At 41.7% G+C, this 14,503-nt stretch overlaps 1 protein-coding gene across 1 annotated transcript in view; it reads right to left on the reverse strand.

Annotated features, from left to right (window-relative positions):
- The window catches only part of RPS6KA3 (ribosomal protein S6 kinase A3), a 1,945,113-nt gene that overhangs the window by 1,437,324 nt on the left and 493,286 nt on the right, over positions 1 to 14,503 (reverse strand). The gene's annotated exons all lie outside the window — the stretch shown is intronic.

Genomic DNA, 14,503 nt, shown 5'->3' on the forward strand with positions numbered 1-14,503 from the left:
TTTGAAGTCTAGCTTTACCATGAAACTTGAAGAAAGAAAAGGTAAAAGGGACTGAATAAAGCATTTTGAACTCTGTAATCTTGACAATAGGTTTAGCAAGGAAAGATCCAGCAAAGGTCCCCCAGATCCTTCTCTATTTGATACCAGAAAAATCTCTGAATAAAAGCCTCTGTCCATCTTGCAAGAAGGCATTGGTTTTATTACTCCCTGTGCAAGCATTTGATACAGAATGGGAAGAAGCAAAGACATTTCTCTGGGCAATGACAAATCCCTGAAAGGGAAAGCGTGAGGGATAAGGTTTTTGCCCCTTTCCCCAATGTACTATGATCTAGGAGTTTGTATACATAATTAGCATGGGGGGGGGGTTGTCACTTCCTGCAAAAAACAAAGCTTTCGTTATCCTGGGATTGCTTTAAAGTTTACAGCATTTTGGTGATGCGGGTACAGTGTTATCCCATTAGTAAATACACTGGGTCGGGATGGGAGGATTCAGTAGAAAAAACATTCACTAACTGCTTAGAATATACTGTTTAAGCCAGTACACAAGATTATTACAGATGCATGTTAGGAACTCTTGGTGAACAAACTGCAAAACTATTAAAACAACCGTAACAGACTGTAAAATAGGCACCTCAGGACTCTCTAGTGGCTTGGCACAAGCACACAAACAAAGACGAATCACTGCTATGCAAAATGATTAACACAGTTAACTTATTTCCACTTTAAAAGTAAAAGTGGCAACTTTACAGCACTTATTACAAGTATAAATAATGAGAATCTCAAAATAAAAGACTGGTAATAAAAAAAAACAGATGACAGTTCGAGATCATCTGTAATTAAAAGAGAGAGCTGCATATTTGTTTTATTTTACATCATATGAAGCTCTGGACCTGGAGTCCTTGAAGTGTACACCCAAGTCAAATTGAGCAAAACTTTTAGGTAAACTAAGTATTTTTTTTCATGGGAGTTCCAGAAATAATAAAAATGCCAAGAGTCAAAAAGCTTAACATTTGACTATTTATCATGCATTCAAAAAAAATTATCTTATTTTAAGATGAGAACTACTGGCTTACAGATGGGCAATTTCAAGGAAAACTTCTCCAAAGTAAGTCAGAATAATGGGCTCTCAAGGTAGCTAAGAAAAAAATACAGGGAGATTTGTAATACCCAACAGACACCACTGTTCAGATAATAGTATTTAGAACTTGCTAATTCAAACCTTCAAAACCACAAGTGAATGTCATATTTATTACCTCAGCACTACAGGTAATGACCAGAACAGAGGCTGCAACATCAACTGTTTTACATTATTTTTTTTAACTAGAAAAAAAGTGTAATTTTAATCTAAAAAAATATTTTCTTATCCTCTGGTTCCTTTGAGTATAATAATTAAGTTACTACACTGACTATACTAATGAAACAAATGCCCAAAGCCACCACTGGCAATGAAAGAAAATTCTTACCTGAAATATAACATTTTATTCATTAGTACAGCTTCTCACCTCCTTCCCTCCAATATAACAGCAATGGCACAGCTAATCAATCCTGTTACTATAAGAGGTAAGTCGCTCAAAATTGGTTGCCTAGAGCAAATGATCACAGTATTTAACCAGTCACTTATATGACTATAGATCATCAGTACTAAGAGTCTCTGATACTCATTCACCTACTAGCATGATTTAAATAATAAATACTAGCAGGACAGCAGCTATAACTATAGGCAATGGGTTCAATGCAGCAGATCTCAGAGTTAACTAGTGAATGTTAGTCATTTGATTAGAGACTTCCAGTATCTGCAGATGCTCCAAACTTTGGTCACCTTTTTCAAGCAGAAATGTTTTGAACAAGAGATACAGTCAGGAGGCTTGCTATATCTGTAGACAGTGTTACTAGAACACACTGCCAATTGCACCAGTCACTTTTTTTTCTTTTTTTTTTCTAGTATTAGAGCAACTGTAGATGAGGATTGGGGCTATGCATGACAGCAGCAAGATGAAACATGAAACAAATAAATACTTATGGTCATTACTTCTTTCCCTTTGAACACAGGCAGATATCCCAACCAGGGCTAAAGAACAGTGAGTGGTAGAACTTTACTTGATCAGTGTTAGATGATCATGACTGTGTATGACAGCAAGTGAGATTCACTGTTGTGCTCATTTTTTCTTTCAGTTTCATCATAAAATACCGAGGGGCAAATGAGGGGTAGAAAGTAGACTGAGTGGAAAAAAATGACACAAAGGAGAATGGATAAGAAAATCACTGATGTCTGCCAGAAGGACAGCATGTGGTTGTGTCAGACAGCAATAAGTTGAAATATATTAATGATACCATTATTTCTTTTACACTGATTAGTCAAACACCCAGGATACAAACAACTAAAATGGCGAGGGGGGGGGACACAAACTGAATAAGAACAATGGGACGCTGCTTCAACTACCTTTCACAGTGTACTGTAACTGCAAGATCAAAACTTTGAAACAAATTTCTGTTTCTAGTACATTGTCTGCATATATAACAAATCAAAAATCAGTGGTAAGCACAATATGCATCTACTTTTGGGTAGATGGCAGTTAAGAATGAAAGCAAGCAGCAGATATATGATGCATGTTAAATATTAGGGATCGTCAGAGGACAGTGTTTTATCTAACTGCAATAAGCTGAAATGCAATACTTCATTATTTATTTCACTTTCACCATGATCAAATATCAGAGGCATTCAAAGAAAAGGCTATATGGGGGGATGATGTACGCTGTATGTGAAAACAAACTGCAATTACATGAGTACTGTTATGGCTCTTATGGGGTGGCAATGTACATGTTAGATAGCAACAAGATGAAATTCATTACTCTGACCATTACTTATCTGACTTTCACCATAAACTTAACAAGGGCTGCATAAAGATAGTGGATATCTTTTTTTTTTTTTTTTTTGGAGAGGGAGGTCAGACTGTGCAATAAAATGACTTACCACTACTGTAACTTGAAAGTTATAAAACTCTTGATTTGGCAGTTATGAGTGCCTATGATGTGCTTGTGTACATGAATGTGTTTATGCGTGTGATAAAAAAATAATCACAGCTTTAAAATGTAAACAATTTATGTGACTTACTTGCAGTCAAAAGAAGTGCACCCCATCAAAAATTACACAAACTAATAAGGCAGTATATGTGTGATAGGCCCACAAAAGTACAGTTGTGTACACTTACCATAAATGTAGATGTTCAAGTGTCTTCACTGTTGCAGTCATCACATTTGGGTTATCCCTGCCGGAGTAGCCCTCGACTGGCCCGAATACCAGAGACTTAGTATTTCTGCGTCAGTTGCTGTTGCTTCAAGAATGACGTCAGGGGTATAAAAGAAGGCAGCTGACACCATTACATCAGTTTTTCTTGCCCTAACCAGTCAGGAGCCTCCAAAGTAGGAAGCCACGCTCTTGTAGCAGGACCCCAACAGTGGAAAAAAAAATACCAATATGTCCCTTCTAAGGAAAGGAGAACAACAAGGAAGAAATGTAACAAAGAAAAAGGGGGAGGGAGGGAAACCAGGACTGCAACAGTGAAGACACTCGAACATCTACATTTATGGTAAGTGCACACAACTGTACTATGTTCTGCGTGTTTCACTGTTGTAGTCACCACATTTGGGTAGATTCCCAAAGCTGAGGAAATGGGTGGAGGCAGCAAAGGAAGCTAAGGGTTGGCTAGCATGTCCTGTAAGACTGCAGAGGCAAAACCTGCCCTAGATTTAGAAAAGAGAGGCAGGTGTTAATGTTTGGTAAAGGTGTGAACAGATGTTCAGATGTCAGCCTCCAGGATGTCCCTGGTGGGGACTCCTCTGAGGAATGCTGCAGTGGTGGTGGCTGCTCTGGTGGAGTGGGTCCTGACCCCCTTGGGGGGAGGATTGCCATGCTGCGTGTAGCAGAAATGGATGCAGCGTGCTAGCCATTTAGAAATGGTTTGCTTGGAGATGGCTTTACCCTCTGCCCATGAAGCAAAGCTAACCAGCAGTTGATCAGATTTTCTGAAGGGTTTAGTCCAGTCTAGATAGTATCTGAGCTGTCTATGTACATCTAGAGATTGCAGAATCCTTTCCCCCTTGTTTTGAGGTAGGAAAGAAGGTGGGCAAATGGATGGACTGGTTGAGAGCCACAATAGATACCACCTTGGGCATGAAGGATGGATTAGTTCTGATGGATACCATGTTTGCATGGAAGATGATGAAGGGTTCCACTGCCATGAGTGCTTGCAGCTCAGAGAACCTTCTGGCTGAAGTGATGGCCAGGAGGAAGTCTGTCTTCCAGGAGACAAATTTTAGCTATGCATAAGAAGTTGGTTTGAATGGAGACAGGGTGAGCTTTTCCAAGGCAAAGTTAAGGTCCGAAGCCGGTGTTGGTGCCCTTCTGGGGGACCTCAAGTTGTTAGCCCCCCTGAGGAACTGCTTGATCAGAAGGTGTGAAAAAAAGAGGCTGCTTAGTGGGAAAATGAGTGGAAATAGCAGAGGCGTCAATTTTTATAGAGGAGAAAGACAGACCACTATGCAGTAGGTCAGCTAAGTAATCCAGGATAACAGGGATGGAGGGCTGTGCCGTATTGGCTCCCTTAGCCTGGATTCCCATGCAGAACCTTTCCATTTATCTGCATAAGACTTTCGGATGCTAGGGTGTCTGGCCTCTCTGACAACATCCAGAACCAGCTTTATGAGGAGAGCAGATTAGTCAGGAATTAGGTTATAAGCCAAGCTGCCAAACTGAATGTCTACAATTGGGGGTGCATGAATTCCCCTGCACTCTGGGTTAGGAGGTTGGGAATCTGAGGAAGATTCCATGGGGGCAGGCTGCACAGCAAGGGGTACCAGTGCTGTCTAGGCCAGTCTGGAGCTATGAGAATGGTCCTTGGTTTTTCCTCCCTTATTTTGATCAGTACCTTGGGAATGAGAGGTAGGGGAGGAAAGGCATAGACCGAGAGGTTTACCCAGGGGAAGGGCAGGGCATCTACTTTCCATGCCATGCAGTGACGCTCCGTGGTGCAAAATTTGCTGAGCTGATGGTTGGTGTGGGAGGCAAAGAAGTCAACCTGTGGGGTTCCCCATTTCTGAGTTATTAGTAAGAAGATGTTTCTGTTGAGCTGCCACTCAGAGGGGTCCAACCATTTTCTGCTTAATTGGTCTGCCAGGGAGTTGAGAGCCTGGCAGGTATTGTGCTAACAGGTGTAGATGCATGGAAGAGGCTGTGAACCAAAGGGTCATGGCCAGCCTGCACAGCAGGTAGGAGTGAGTCCTTCCCTGCTTGTTGATGTATCACATCACTGCATGGAAGAGGCTGTGAACCAAAGGGTCATGGCCAGCCTGCACAGCAGGTAGGAGTGAGTTCTTCCCTGCTTGTTGATGTACCACATCACTTTGGTGTTGTCTGTTTTGATCCGGAGAACGCCTGGAGAGAGAGAAGGGGTTTGAAAGCTATCAAGGCCTGCTGCACAGCCATCATCTCTTCTAGAGTGATGTGCAGGGGGAGTTGCTGGGGGTTCCATTGGACCTGTATGCACCTACCATCCAGGTGTGCACCCCAAGCTTAGTCTGATGCAGCTGTGGTGAGGGTCTGGGTTGCTGGGTGTGGGGAGAAGGGCAGTCCCTTGTTGTGGGAACAGGCTGTTGCCCACCAAAGAAATTCCTCCCTCAGGCAAGGAATAATAGGTAAATGAGTTTCGAGATCTTGAGAGTGGTGACACCAAAAGCTCTTTAGGTACCACTGAAGTCTACTCATATGCAGTCTGGCATACGGAATAAGGAGTATGCAAGATGCCATGAACCCCAGGGCTTGTAGGATTTCCCCTTGCAGAAAGCTGGGGCCTGGTGGCCAATTGAGAGAAGTAATCTGATAGGAAACTTTGTTTCTCTGGTGTTAGGCATGCCACCTGGGATGCTGTGTCCAAACTTGCTCCCAGGACGATTATTCTTTGGTGGGTACCTGTTTGGGTTTCTTTTCATTGATTGTGTCCCCTAAGGAAGTTAGTAGGTCCTTTACAATGGCCAGGTCTTTGAGCAGCTTTTCCTGGCTGTCTGCCTGAATAAGGCAGTCATCTAAGTAGGGGTAAATTTGAATATTTCTTTGTCTGCAAAAAGCAATGGCTGGAGTCAAGCATTTTGTGAAAACTCTGGAAGCAATAGATAAGCCAAAGGGAAGTGCAGAGAACTGAAAGTGTTGAGATCCTGCCCTGAAGCAAAGATATTTTCTGCAGGACTCCCTGATGGGAATGTGGAGGCAGGCCTCTTTTAGGTCCAGGGTGACTAGCCAAGCGTCCTTGTACAGCATGGGTAGCAGCTGCTTAAGGGTGAGCATTTTGAATTTTGGGATCACCAGGAAGGTGTTTAGAATGCACAGATAGAGGATGGGGCACCAGTTGCCCTCTTTTCTTGGTACCAGAAAAAGTCTGGAGTAGAAGCCATGGCCTCTCTGCTCTGCAGGAACGTGTTCTACTGCTCCCAAGGAGAGCAGGGTATGGATTTACTTTTGAGCATCTGCCCACTGATTTGGTGGTAGATCTGGGAACCCTTTGGGGGTTGAGAAGAGTATGGAAGTAGAATTTGTACCCCTGAGACACAATGTTCAGAACCCATTGTTCCTTGGTAATGGTGCCCCAGGTGCTTGAGTGAAAGGAGAGTTTTCCTCCTAGGGGTATGTGATGGTGGGCAGAGGTGAGGTAGGGAGGGGGTGAGTCATTATGAGTTTCTGCCATAAGGGGGTGGCTAAGAACTCCCTGTTTTTAAAGTGGAGGCAGTCCACTGCTTAGAACTATGCAACTCATGGGATTGCTGTCTTGGAGGTCTGTTTCCAGGGGGCCTAGGCTGGCCCTGTTTACTAGGTGCAGGAAAGGACCAGTGTTTGTAAGGAAAATGCCTGCTGAACCTAGGGGGCAAATGCCTGCTGAACCTAGGGGGCTGTACCTGTAAGAAATATTTAATAGTCTGCATAGATTTTGCTTTCTCTTCCATCTTTTTTTAACACCTCTTTATTACCAAATAAGTTATCTTTGTGCAAGGGTGCATCCAGCAATTGTGATTTGACATGGTCAGGTAGAGGTTGTTCCTTAAGCCACGCATGTCTTCTAATGACAGATCCAGTGACTGCTGCCCTGCAAGAAGCTTCTAGGGCATCAAAACCACAGTGCAAAGTGTGTTTAGTTACTTGACCAGCAGAGTGCATTAATTCCTGTAAATCTTTTAATTCTGCCCATGCAGGAAAGGAGGACATTTTTGTTTAAAAAGTTCCAAGGTATGTTGCTGATATTTAAGCATATGGAACTGACAACTGAGTGCCCTGACAACAAGAGTAGCTGAAGTGTATACTTTTTTACCCCATTTGTCCAGTGCTCTAGAATCCCTGTCTGAGGGGGTGGGATTCTTAGCTTAAGTAGCTTTAACCCCTTTTTGGCCTTGAGTAATGACCTCAGGGTCTGCTGTTAGGTTTTTAAAGAGATACTTCTGAGAGTCAGGGACTCTGTAGTACCTGTCTGGCTTTCTGGGAGCAGGAGGGAGGGCGTATGGAGTCAAGCTGGATTCAAGGAAGAGATCATCTACCACATCTAGGACTGGGGGGGGATGGCTAAGGGCCTGTGCTGTTAAAGGTCCAGGAACTCTCGGAGTCTGTTTTTAGACTGTGGGTAGTCTTGACTCTCCCATTTGAAATGCTCCCTTAAAGAATGCAGGGTTTCCCCAAAGGAAAAATCCTCTGGGGGGAGAGGCTGAAGGAATAGATTCCTCTGAATCTGAATCCTCATATGTAGAGAGGGGCTGCATGTATTCAGTCAGATGAATCAGGTTCATCTGACACTTATTCAGACAAAACTTCTGGAGACGGATCTCTTTCTTTTTGAGGGAGTGGCTTGGCTTCCCCTAATCAGCATAATAAGGTCCTCTGCCATTCTAAGCATTTGTGACTGAGGCAAGGGAGCAGGTGCCAAAGAATGGCTGGAAGTCAGTTTCTTGGGGGTGGTTCGACCCCTAGGCCTAAGGAACTTGGTTGGTTTAGAAAGAATGGTAACCGTGAAAGAAGGGGTTGGTTTATGTCTGGATTTGGAGTTGCAAAGAACTTCCTCGGAAGCCCATTGCCTGCCCATGGGCTCCGGACCCATCCAAGGTAGATACGACTGCAGGATCCTTAGACGAAGAAGAGTTCTGTGGCATACCGGACTCCAAAAGGGTCTCAGTAGAGGTCTGTAAATTAACTGACGTGGGCATCAGGAGCTGGGAAAGCGCTTCACTGAATTCTGGAGGACTGATGACCAAGCATGGCGGAAACGTCATCGGAAGGTTTAGTCCTGTGCATTCTGTCTCTGTCTTTATCTTTACATTTTTTTGGAAGATCTGCTGTCGGATGGCTTACGGAAGCCATTTCGGAATTCGAGGACTGTAAATGGAAATATCTGGCTACAGTACGGGCCCGACGAAGACTAGTTCTAGCGTTAAAGTACAGAACCAATAACGAGGGACATTGTGGCCTGGGCCTAGACAAGTGATGCAGTAAGAGTGGAAATACCGGTGTAGTATTTGCTTTCCACAGGCGAGATAATTAACTTTTTCTGACATCGGTTAGTGCAAGAAAAAAGGATCCCCAATGGGGTACTTAGCTTTTGAAGACTTCAACTTCAATTTGGAAACAAAACTCAGGTAGCAGCAGACTGGCACTCATGCGAACTGCTTCTGTTTTGGGCTCCACAGCAAGAAAGACTGATGTAATGGCATCAGCTGCCTTCCTTTATATCCCTGATGACCTGACGTCAGTCTTCTAGCAACAGCAACCGACAAAGAAATACTAAGTCTCTGGTATTCAGGCCGGCCTAGGGCTACCCCAGCAGGGATAACCCAAATGTGATGACTGCAACAGTGAAACACAAAGAACATCTAGTGTTTGTTTTATTTTAGAAACAAAGCACAATCTGTGTTTTGGCATTCAGCATGTTACTAGCACTATTATACTTTATTAGCATTCCCAATAAAAATGCCTTCATCAAGCTCAGTTCATAGGTGTGTACTAGGCCTAGCCCATTGTAGTGCCCTGGCATCATGTCGCCATTAGTTTCCAGTGCCTCTATCACATAGAGCCACTGGAGTGATCCCCGGGGTGAACTTTCTATTTCCCATCCACTCATCAAGATTTCTTTTGAAAAGGGCCAGTGAGGTGCTCTGTTTGACATGTATGGGAAGTCTAATCCAGAGCATGGGCAGTCTCTGGGTTATGAACCTGTCCTTCCAGCATGTTATGTTGATTGTGGTAATGATAACTCCAAAAGACCTCAAGAACCAATGAAGACAAAAAGACGCCAAGGACCCAATCAATCACAGTCGTAAATATTACACCAGTGTAAGCATAAGCAGTAATCCAGGTATAAAACTGTAAGAACCACCAGTCACAAGACTTGAAGAAATAGACAAAATTCAAACACTAATACATCCATTGTCTGCTTTTAATAACAGCATGATTAGTAACAATTCAATTAGTGATTATTCAATTAACCACCATATTGTGTTATTAAAGCTAGTTCTCGTGTGTTTTAAAATAAATAATTCAGAGTTACTGAGTGTGTTGAAACATCTTGACTTAAATGTTACTTTAGTGATGTTTGTCCCTACTAACTAGTTCATGTTAGGAATATGTTATACTTAACTAAGACCTTACTTAATACTGCTTACTGTTCTAGATATGCTCTCCCCAGTCAGAGGTGAAGCCAAAGATCAAACACTACCTTAACTGTCGTCATGTTAATAACAGCAAAACACATTGCTACACTCACCCCATAACCCACTTAGTCCCCTTACTAAAATCTGCACAACCTATAAAGTAAGTTACATACCTTGCGTGCAATATGTTATTAAAAGTATTGTTAAAATATAAAAAAATAAAAAATACAGCCCATATAAAGTCTTACACTAGGTCATATAAAGTCTTATACTAGAATAATTGTTTTAAGTGTCTATCCTCCATTATATTAGCCCAGTTCTTCTGTAAAATGTTCCTAATGAAATGGTGATCAATGGAAAATGTACATAGAAATCGTAATCTTGCCCATCTTGTTGTGTGCTCTGTTGATCAACACCTAACTCCAGCTTTCACCTCTAAATTTAAGAGTGTGGATACCTCTGTTTGCAAACATAAGCATCAGATTGTTGCACTCTGCCTTGAAAATCCACTTCCGCATAATTTATGTCCAAAAAGCTGATTTCGCTCTCATTGACTTCGTATGTAAAATCTAAGAAGTCTGTGAGTGTCCTGATCTCATCTATGAATGTTGTTGTAGTTTGCTTTGGCCTCCAAGCCCTATGAGTCATACATCCTTGTGTGTTTTTTACAATGTATGGTTTCAAAAGGCTATCCACATATTTAGCACAAGCTGTAAGTATGGACCACCCAAAAGAAAGAGCATTCTGGGTGATGTCATATTGATATAGTAGTATATATAATAATCATAATGTCCCTCTAAAAGGTCTTCAATTCAATTGCCGCTCTAATCCCATGTGCAATATTCACTTCTGTTGATACTAGCATCCTCATATGGGCCATCATCTAAATGAGTAGTTAGTTTGTTAATGTTAAAACCTTAGATCTCTAATTCATGATTTCTCAAATGTTTTAAGGTTGTTAACCCAAGGTGATAAAACAGGCTAGAGAATATTCTGAATGGTTTAACAAGAGAAAAATTGTTACCTAGAACTGCCAGATTTGTGAGTGGGACAACAAACAGTTCAGATCTACTATAGTCTTTACTAAATCCATATGAGTGTCAGGAACAATTGATTGTGGTAATGAGGCGGAGGTCTTTGGATCGTATGGTGCGGAAGGACTGGGATTTCTTTAGGTGTAACATTTCTAACAGGGCTGGGTCAGACATGGCTTTGGTAAGTCAAGCAGAGATCGCCTCTTAATAGACGACATGAGACAGAGAAAATTTGGAGTTTTTTTAGTCTGTCCATGTAAGGCATGTGTTTAAAGCCTAGGATCCTCTTCGTGAGGTACTTTTGTGGCCTTTCCAGCTGTTGAAGGTATTTAGTGAGGTACATGCCAAATGGGGCATTATACTCTATGACTGGTCTAATGAGGGAAGAGTAGAGAGTGATGATGGCCTCTTTCTTCCTGGATGTAAAACCCTCGGTAATGAGATGTGCTACATAGAAGGACTTTCTGACCACAGTGGCAATGTGGTGGTCGAGGGAGAGGTTGCTATCAACCTATGTCCCCAGATCTCTTATAAAGCCTTCAGTATTCAGTGGGCTCCCATCAATGTGGTAATTAGTGGGAACTGAGTTTTTCCCAAAGGGAATGACGATGCATTTTTTGGCATTAAGCTTAAGGCAATGACTTCAACACCAGTTGAGGTAGGATGTCTACATCACTTGGAGAGTTAATAATGGCTCCCAGCTTGCAAAAGTCTGCTAACTTGGTCAGCCAGAGTCCCTCCGTGTTGGCCTGGACTTCTGAGAAGTAGATGCCAAACAGGAGAAGATCTAGGACCGATCCTTGTGGGACTCCACTGGTAACTGATAAGGGATGATTACGATGGTGCTATGACATTTTTAGATCTGGATGCCATGCCCTTACTTATAAGCTGAGCCACACAGAAGGACTTCACCACCACAGTGGACATGTGGTATTCAAAGTTCGGATTAACATCTATCTGACTATCCAGATCTCTCATCATTGGGTTCACTCTTAAGGGGTGCTATCAATGTTACAATTTGGAGGGGTATTTGATTTTCCAAAGGGTATTATGCACTTCTGCACATTTAGCTTGAGGCTATGGCTCTGACACCAATCATTAGTCTGACCATACTGTAAGATATCAGCATCGTTTGGAGAGTCAGTGTTTGCCTCCAGCTTGACGTCATCTGCAAACTTGGCCAACTGAAGGCCATCTACATTTGCCTTCACATTTGAGAAGTACATCCCAAACAGGAGGGGGCCCAGGACTGAGCACTGTGGTACCCCACTGGTGACTAACCTCTTGCTGGAGTTGGATTCTCCAGCTCTAATATGTGTCCTACCTGTGAGCCATTTAGCTATCCATCTGGTGACATAGAGGTCTATGCCCAGTTTAGTGAGCTCATCTAGAATACCCAAAAAGGTATGATGTCAAAATGCAGGTATGCCTTATATGGATGTACAGCATCCAGGTCCAAGGAAGTAAAAGCACCACTCTATTCAGTCCTTATCAGACCTGTCATTAAGTACAATGCCCCCACTGGCATGTATCTAGACAGGCACTTGCAACAGATGGAATGCCCTGAAAGGTTCCTCACCAGGAGGATCCAGGGTATAAATACCCTGTACTACACAGATCGCTTTAAGGTCCATATCACTTTAAGGCCCTATCTCTATACTCAGTCTCCTACAGGTTACTGAGAAGCTATCAATGCCTAGTATACAAGGCATCCTTGGATACAGCTCTGATGGATATCTTGCAAAAACACAAGCCAAGCAGAACCAGAAACACTAGAGGGAAGGACCTGAACTCTGTCTGTAACATAAATAGAACCTGCTGGAGGGACCGATGTGTGTCTCAAAGGATCCCCGGAATATGGAATAAGTTCCCCATCTATGTAAAGCAGAGTTCATATCCCTGACCCTGTTCAAAAGAAACCTTGATCACTGGATGAGAAATAAAAATTCACCCCCGGTCTGGCCCCCATGTCTCTGATGGACAGTGATGTAAATAAAGAACATCTACTGACACCACAATCATTTTCCCTATTTGAAAAAAAAAACACAGTCTCAAAACAATATCATCTTGATTTCACAAGACTAAGATCATCAACAAAATGACAAAAACTGTTTTCAATGTTTGGTAAGCATCAATAGAGACATTAAATGGGTTTGCCATATGTTATTAAGGACTAAAAACCCTAATGCCAAACCAATGGCCAATAAGTATTTTGAATACACAGACTACAGGCCTTCCTGATCTGTATAAGGAGATCATTACACAATTTCCTAGCCTTGTAAAAAAAAAAAAGATTTTCTCCAGAAGTGAGTGCCACACTCACATATTTACAAAAATACAATTTCTGGTACCCTGACAGTGATTAATGAATTTGAGACCCAAAGTGTCTGATTAGGTCTCCTCTAACCAATTTATAATGCAAGAAATACGGAGACAGCTGTTCAAGTCTATTTCTCTAACTACAATTCTTATCATCAATCTGTCTCATAAAATAGTTCCGAATTTTTTCAAGTCTGGATATTTGAGCACAGTTGTAAGCACAGGCAGCACCACAATATTCTAAGTGCTGTCCTACTACAGCCCTGTAAAGGGGTATTAAAACTCTTTTATCCTGACTACAGATGCTATGTAGACTATCTCTAATAAGAGTAATGCTTCTTTATTGCAATCAATACAGTTTTCATCATATTTCAATTTGCAGACCACCACCAGATCTAAATCCCTGATTTTCTCCACACTACTTATAAAAATATTATGCAAGGAATAAGGAAACAAGGATTATTTGGTCCAAACTGCAACACCTCAAGTTTACTGGCATTAACATCCATGTTCTTATTTAAAGATCATGAGAATGGCATCCAGGAAGCCCACTAAATTAGCCTGATCCTTAACACAGCTAAAAATCACCCCAATTATTTTCATCTGCAAACTTGTTGACCAAAATTTTATTTTGAGATGGGAACTCAAACATAAACAGATGAAACAAGAGCCCAAAATCAGAACTCCGAGGATCCCTGCTGCAGCATTCCTTTCTTAAGAAATATCTTCAATTTTCTCCTTAAGTGTTATTTTGCTCAGCCAACTAACACCCACTTTATTATATACTAATTGATTCCAAGTTTATAAATAAGGATGTCCTAATTTTTGCATGGGGAAGAGTCATATACCTTGGCCAGATCAAAGTAGATCACATCAAAAGATAAACCCATACTGACCGATTCCCAGATATTACAATAAAAACTTAACAGGTCAGTAAGACAGATCTCTCTTGGGTAAGCCCATGCTAAAAAAATATCAAGGATTGAACACAGCTCTTCTTTTGCCAAGGAGCATAAAATTCTTTCAAAACATTTGCCGAAAACACATGCAAGACTAATAGATGAGACCTATCTAATGTGCATGTTCTACTGCATTTGAAATGAGGAAATAAGACAGCTAGCTATTTTCTATATCCATGGTACAAAACCCCTCCTGTATAGCAAACTGATACAACCAACATAGACAAAGTAATACTTCTTTAGAAATTTTAGACAAAAAATAACTGCATAGCCCATTGGGACCAACTTTTGAGTACAGTTTAATTACACTTAGTGCAGAAACCATTACATCATGATTTTAATCTGTCAGTTATAATGGTGTTTTTTGAAATCAAAACTGGGGAAACAGCAGCTGCTATTTGACAAGAAAGAAAACTTACCTGCAAATACCTCTACCAAATGAGATGCATCTGTAAATATCACACCATTCTTGATAACACTGATATTTGACTGAGAACCCTCTCTGTAACTCCTTAA

This window comes from Protopterus annectens, chromosome 5.part0, assembly GCF_019279795.1.
Source record: "Protopterus annectens isolate FY-2018-M chromosome 5.part0, PAN1.0, whole genome shotgun sequence".
NCBI classification, from domain to species: Eukaryota; Metazoa; Chordata; order Ceratodontiformes; family Protopteridae; genus Protopterus; species Protopterus annectens.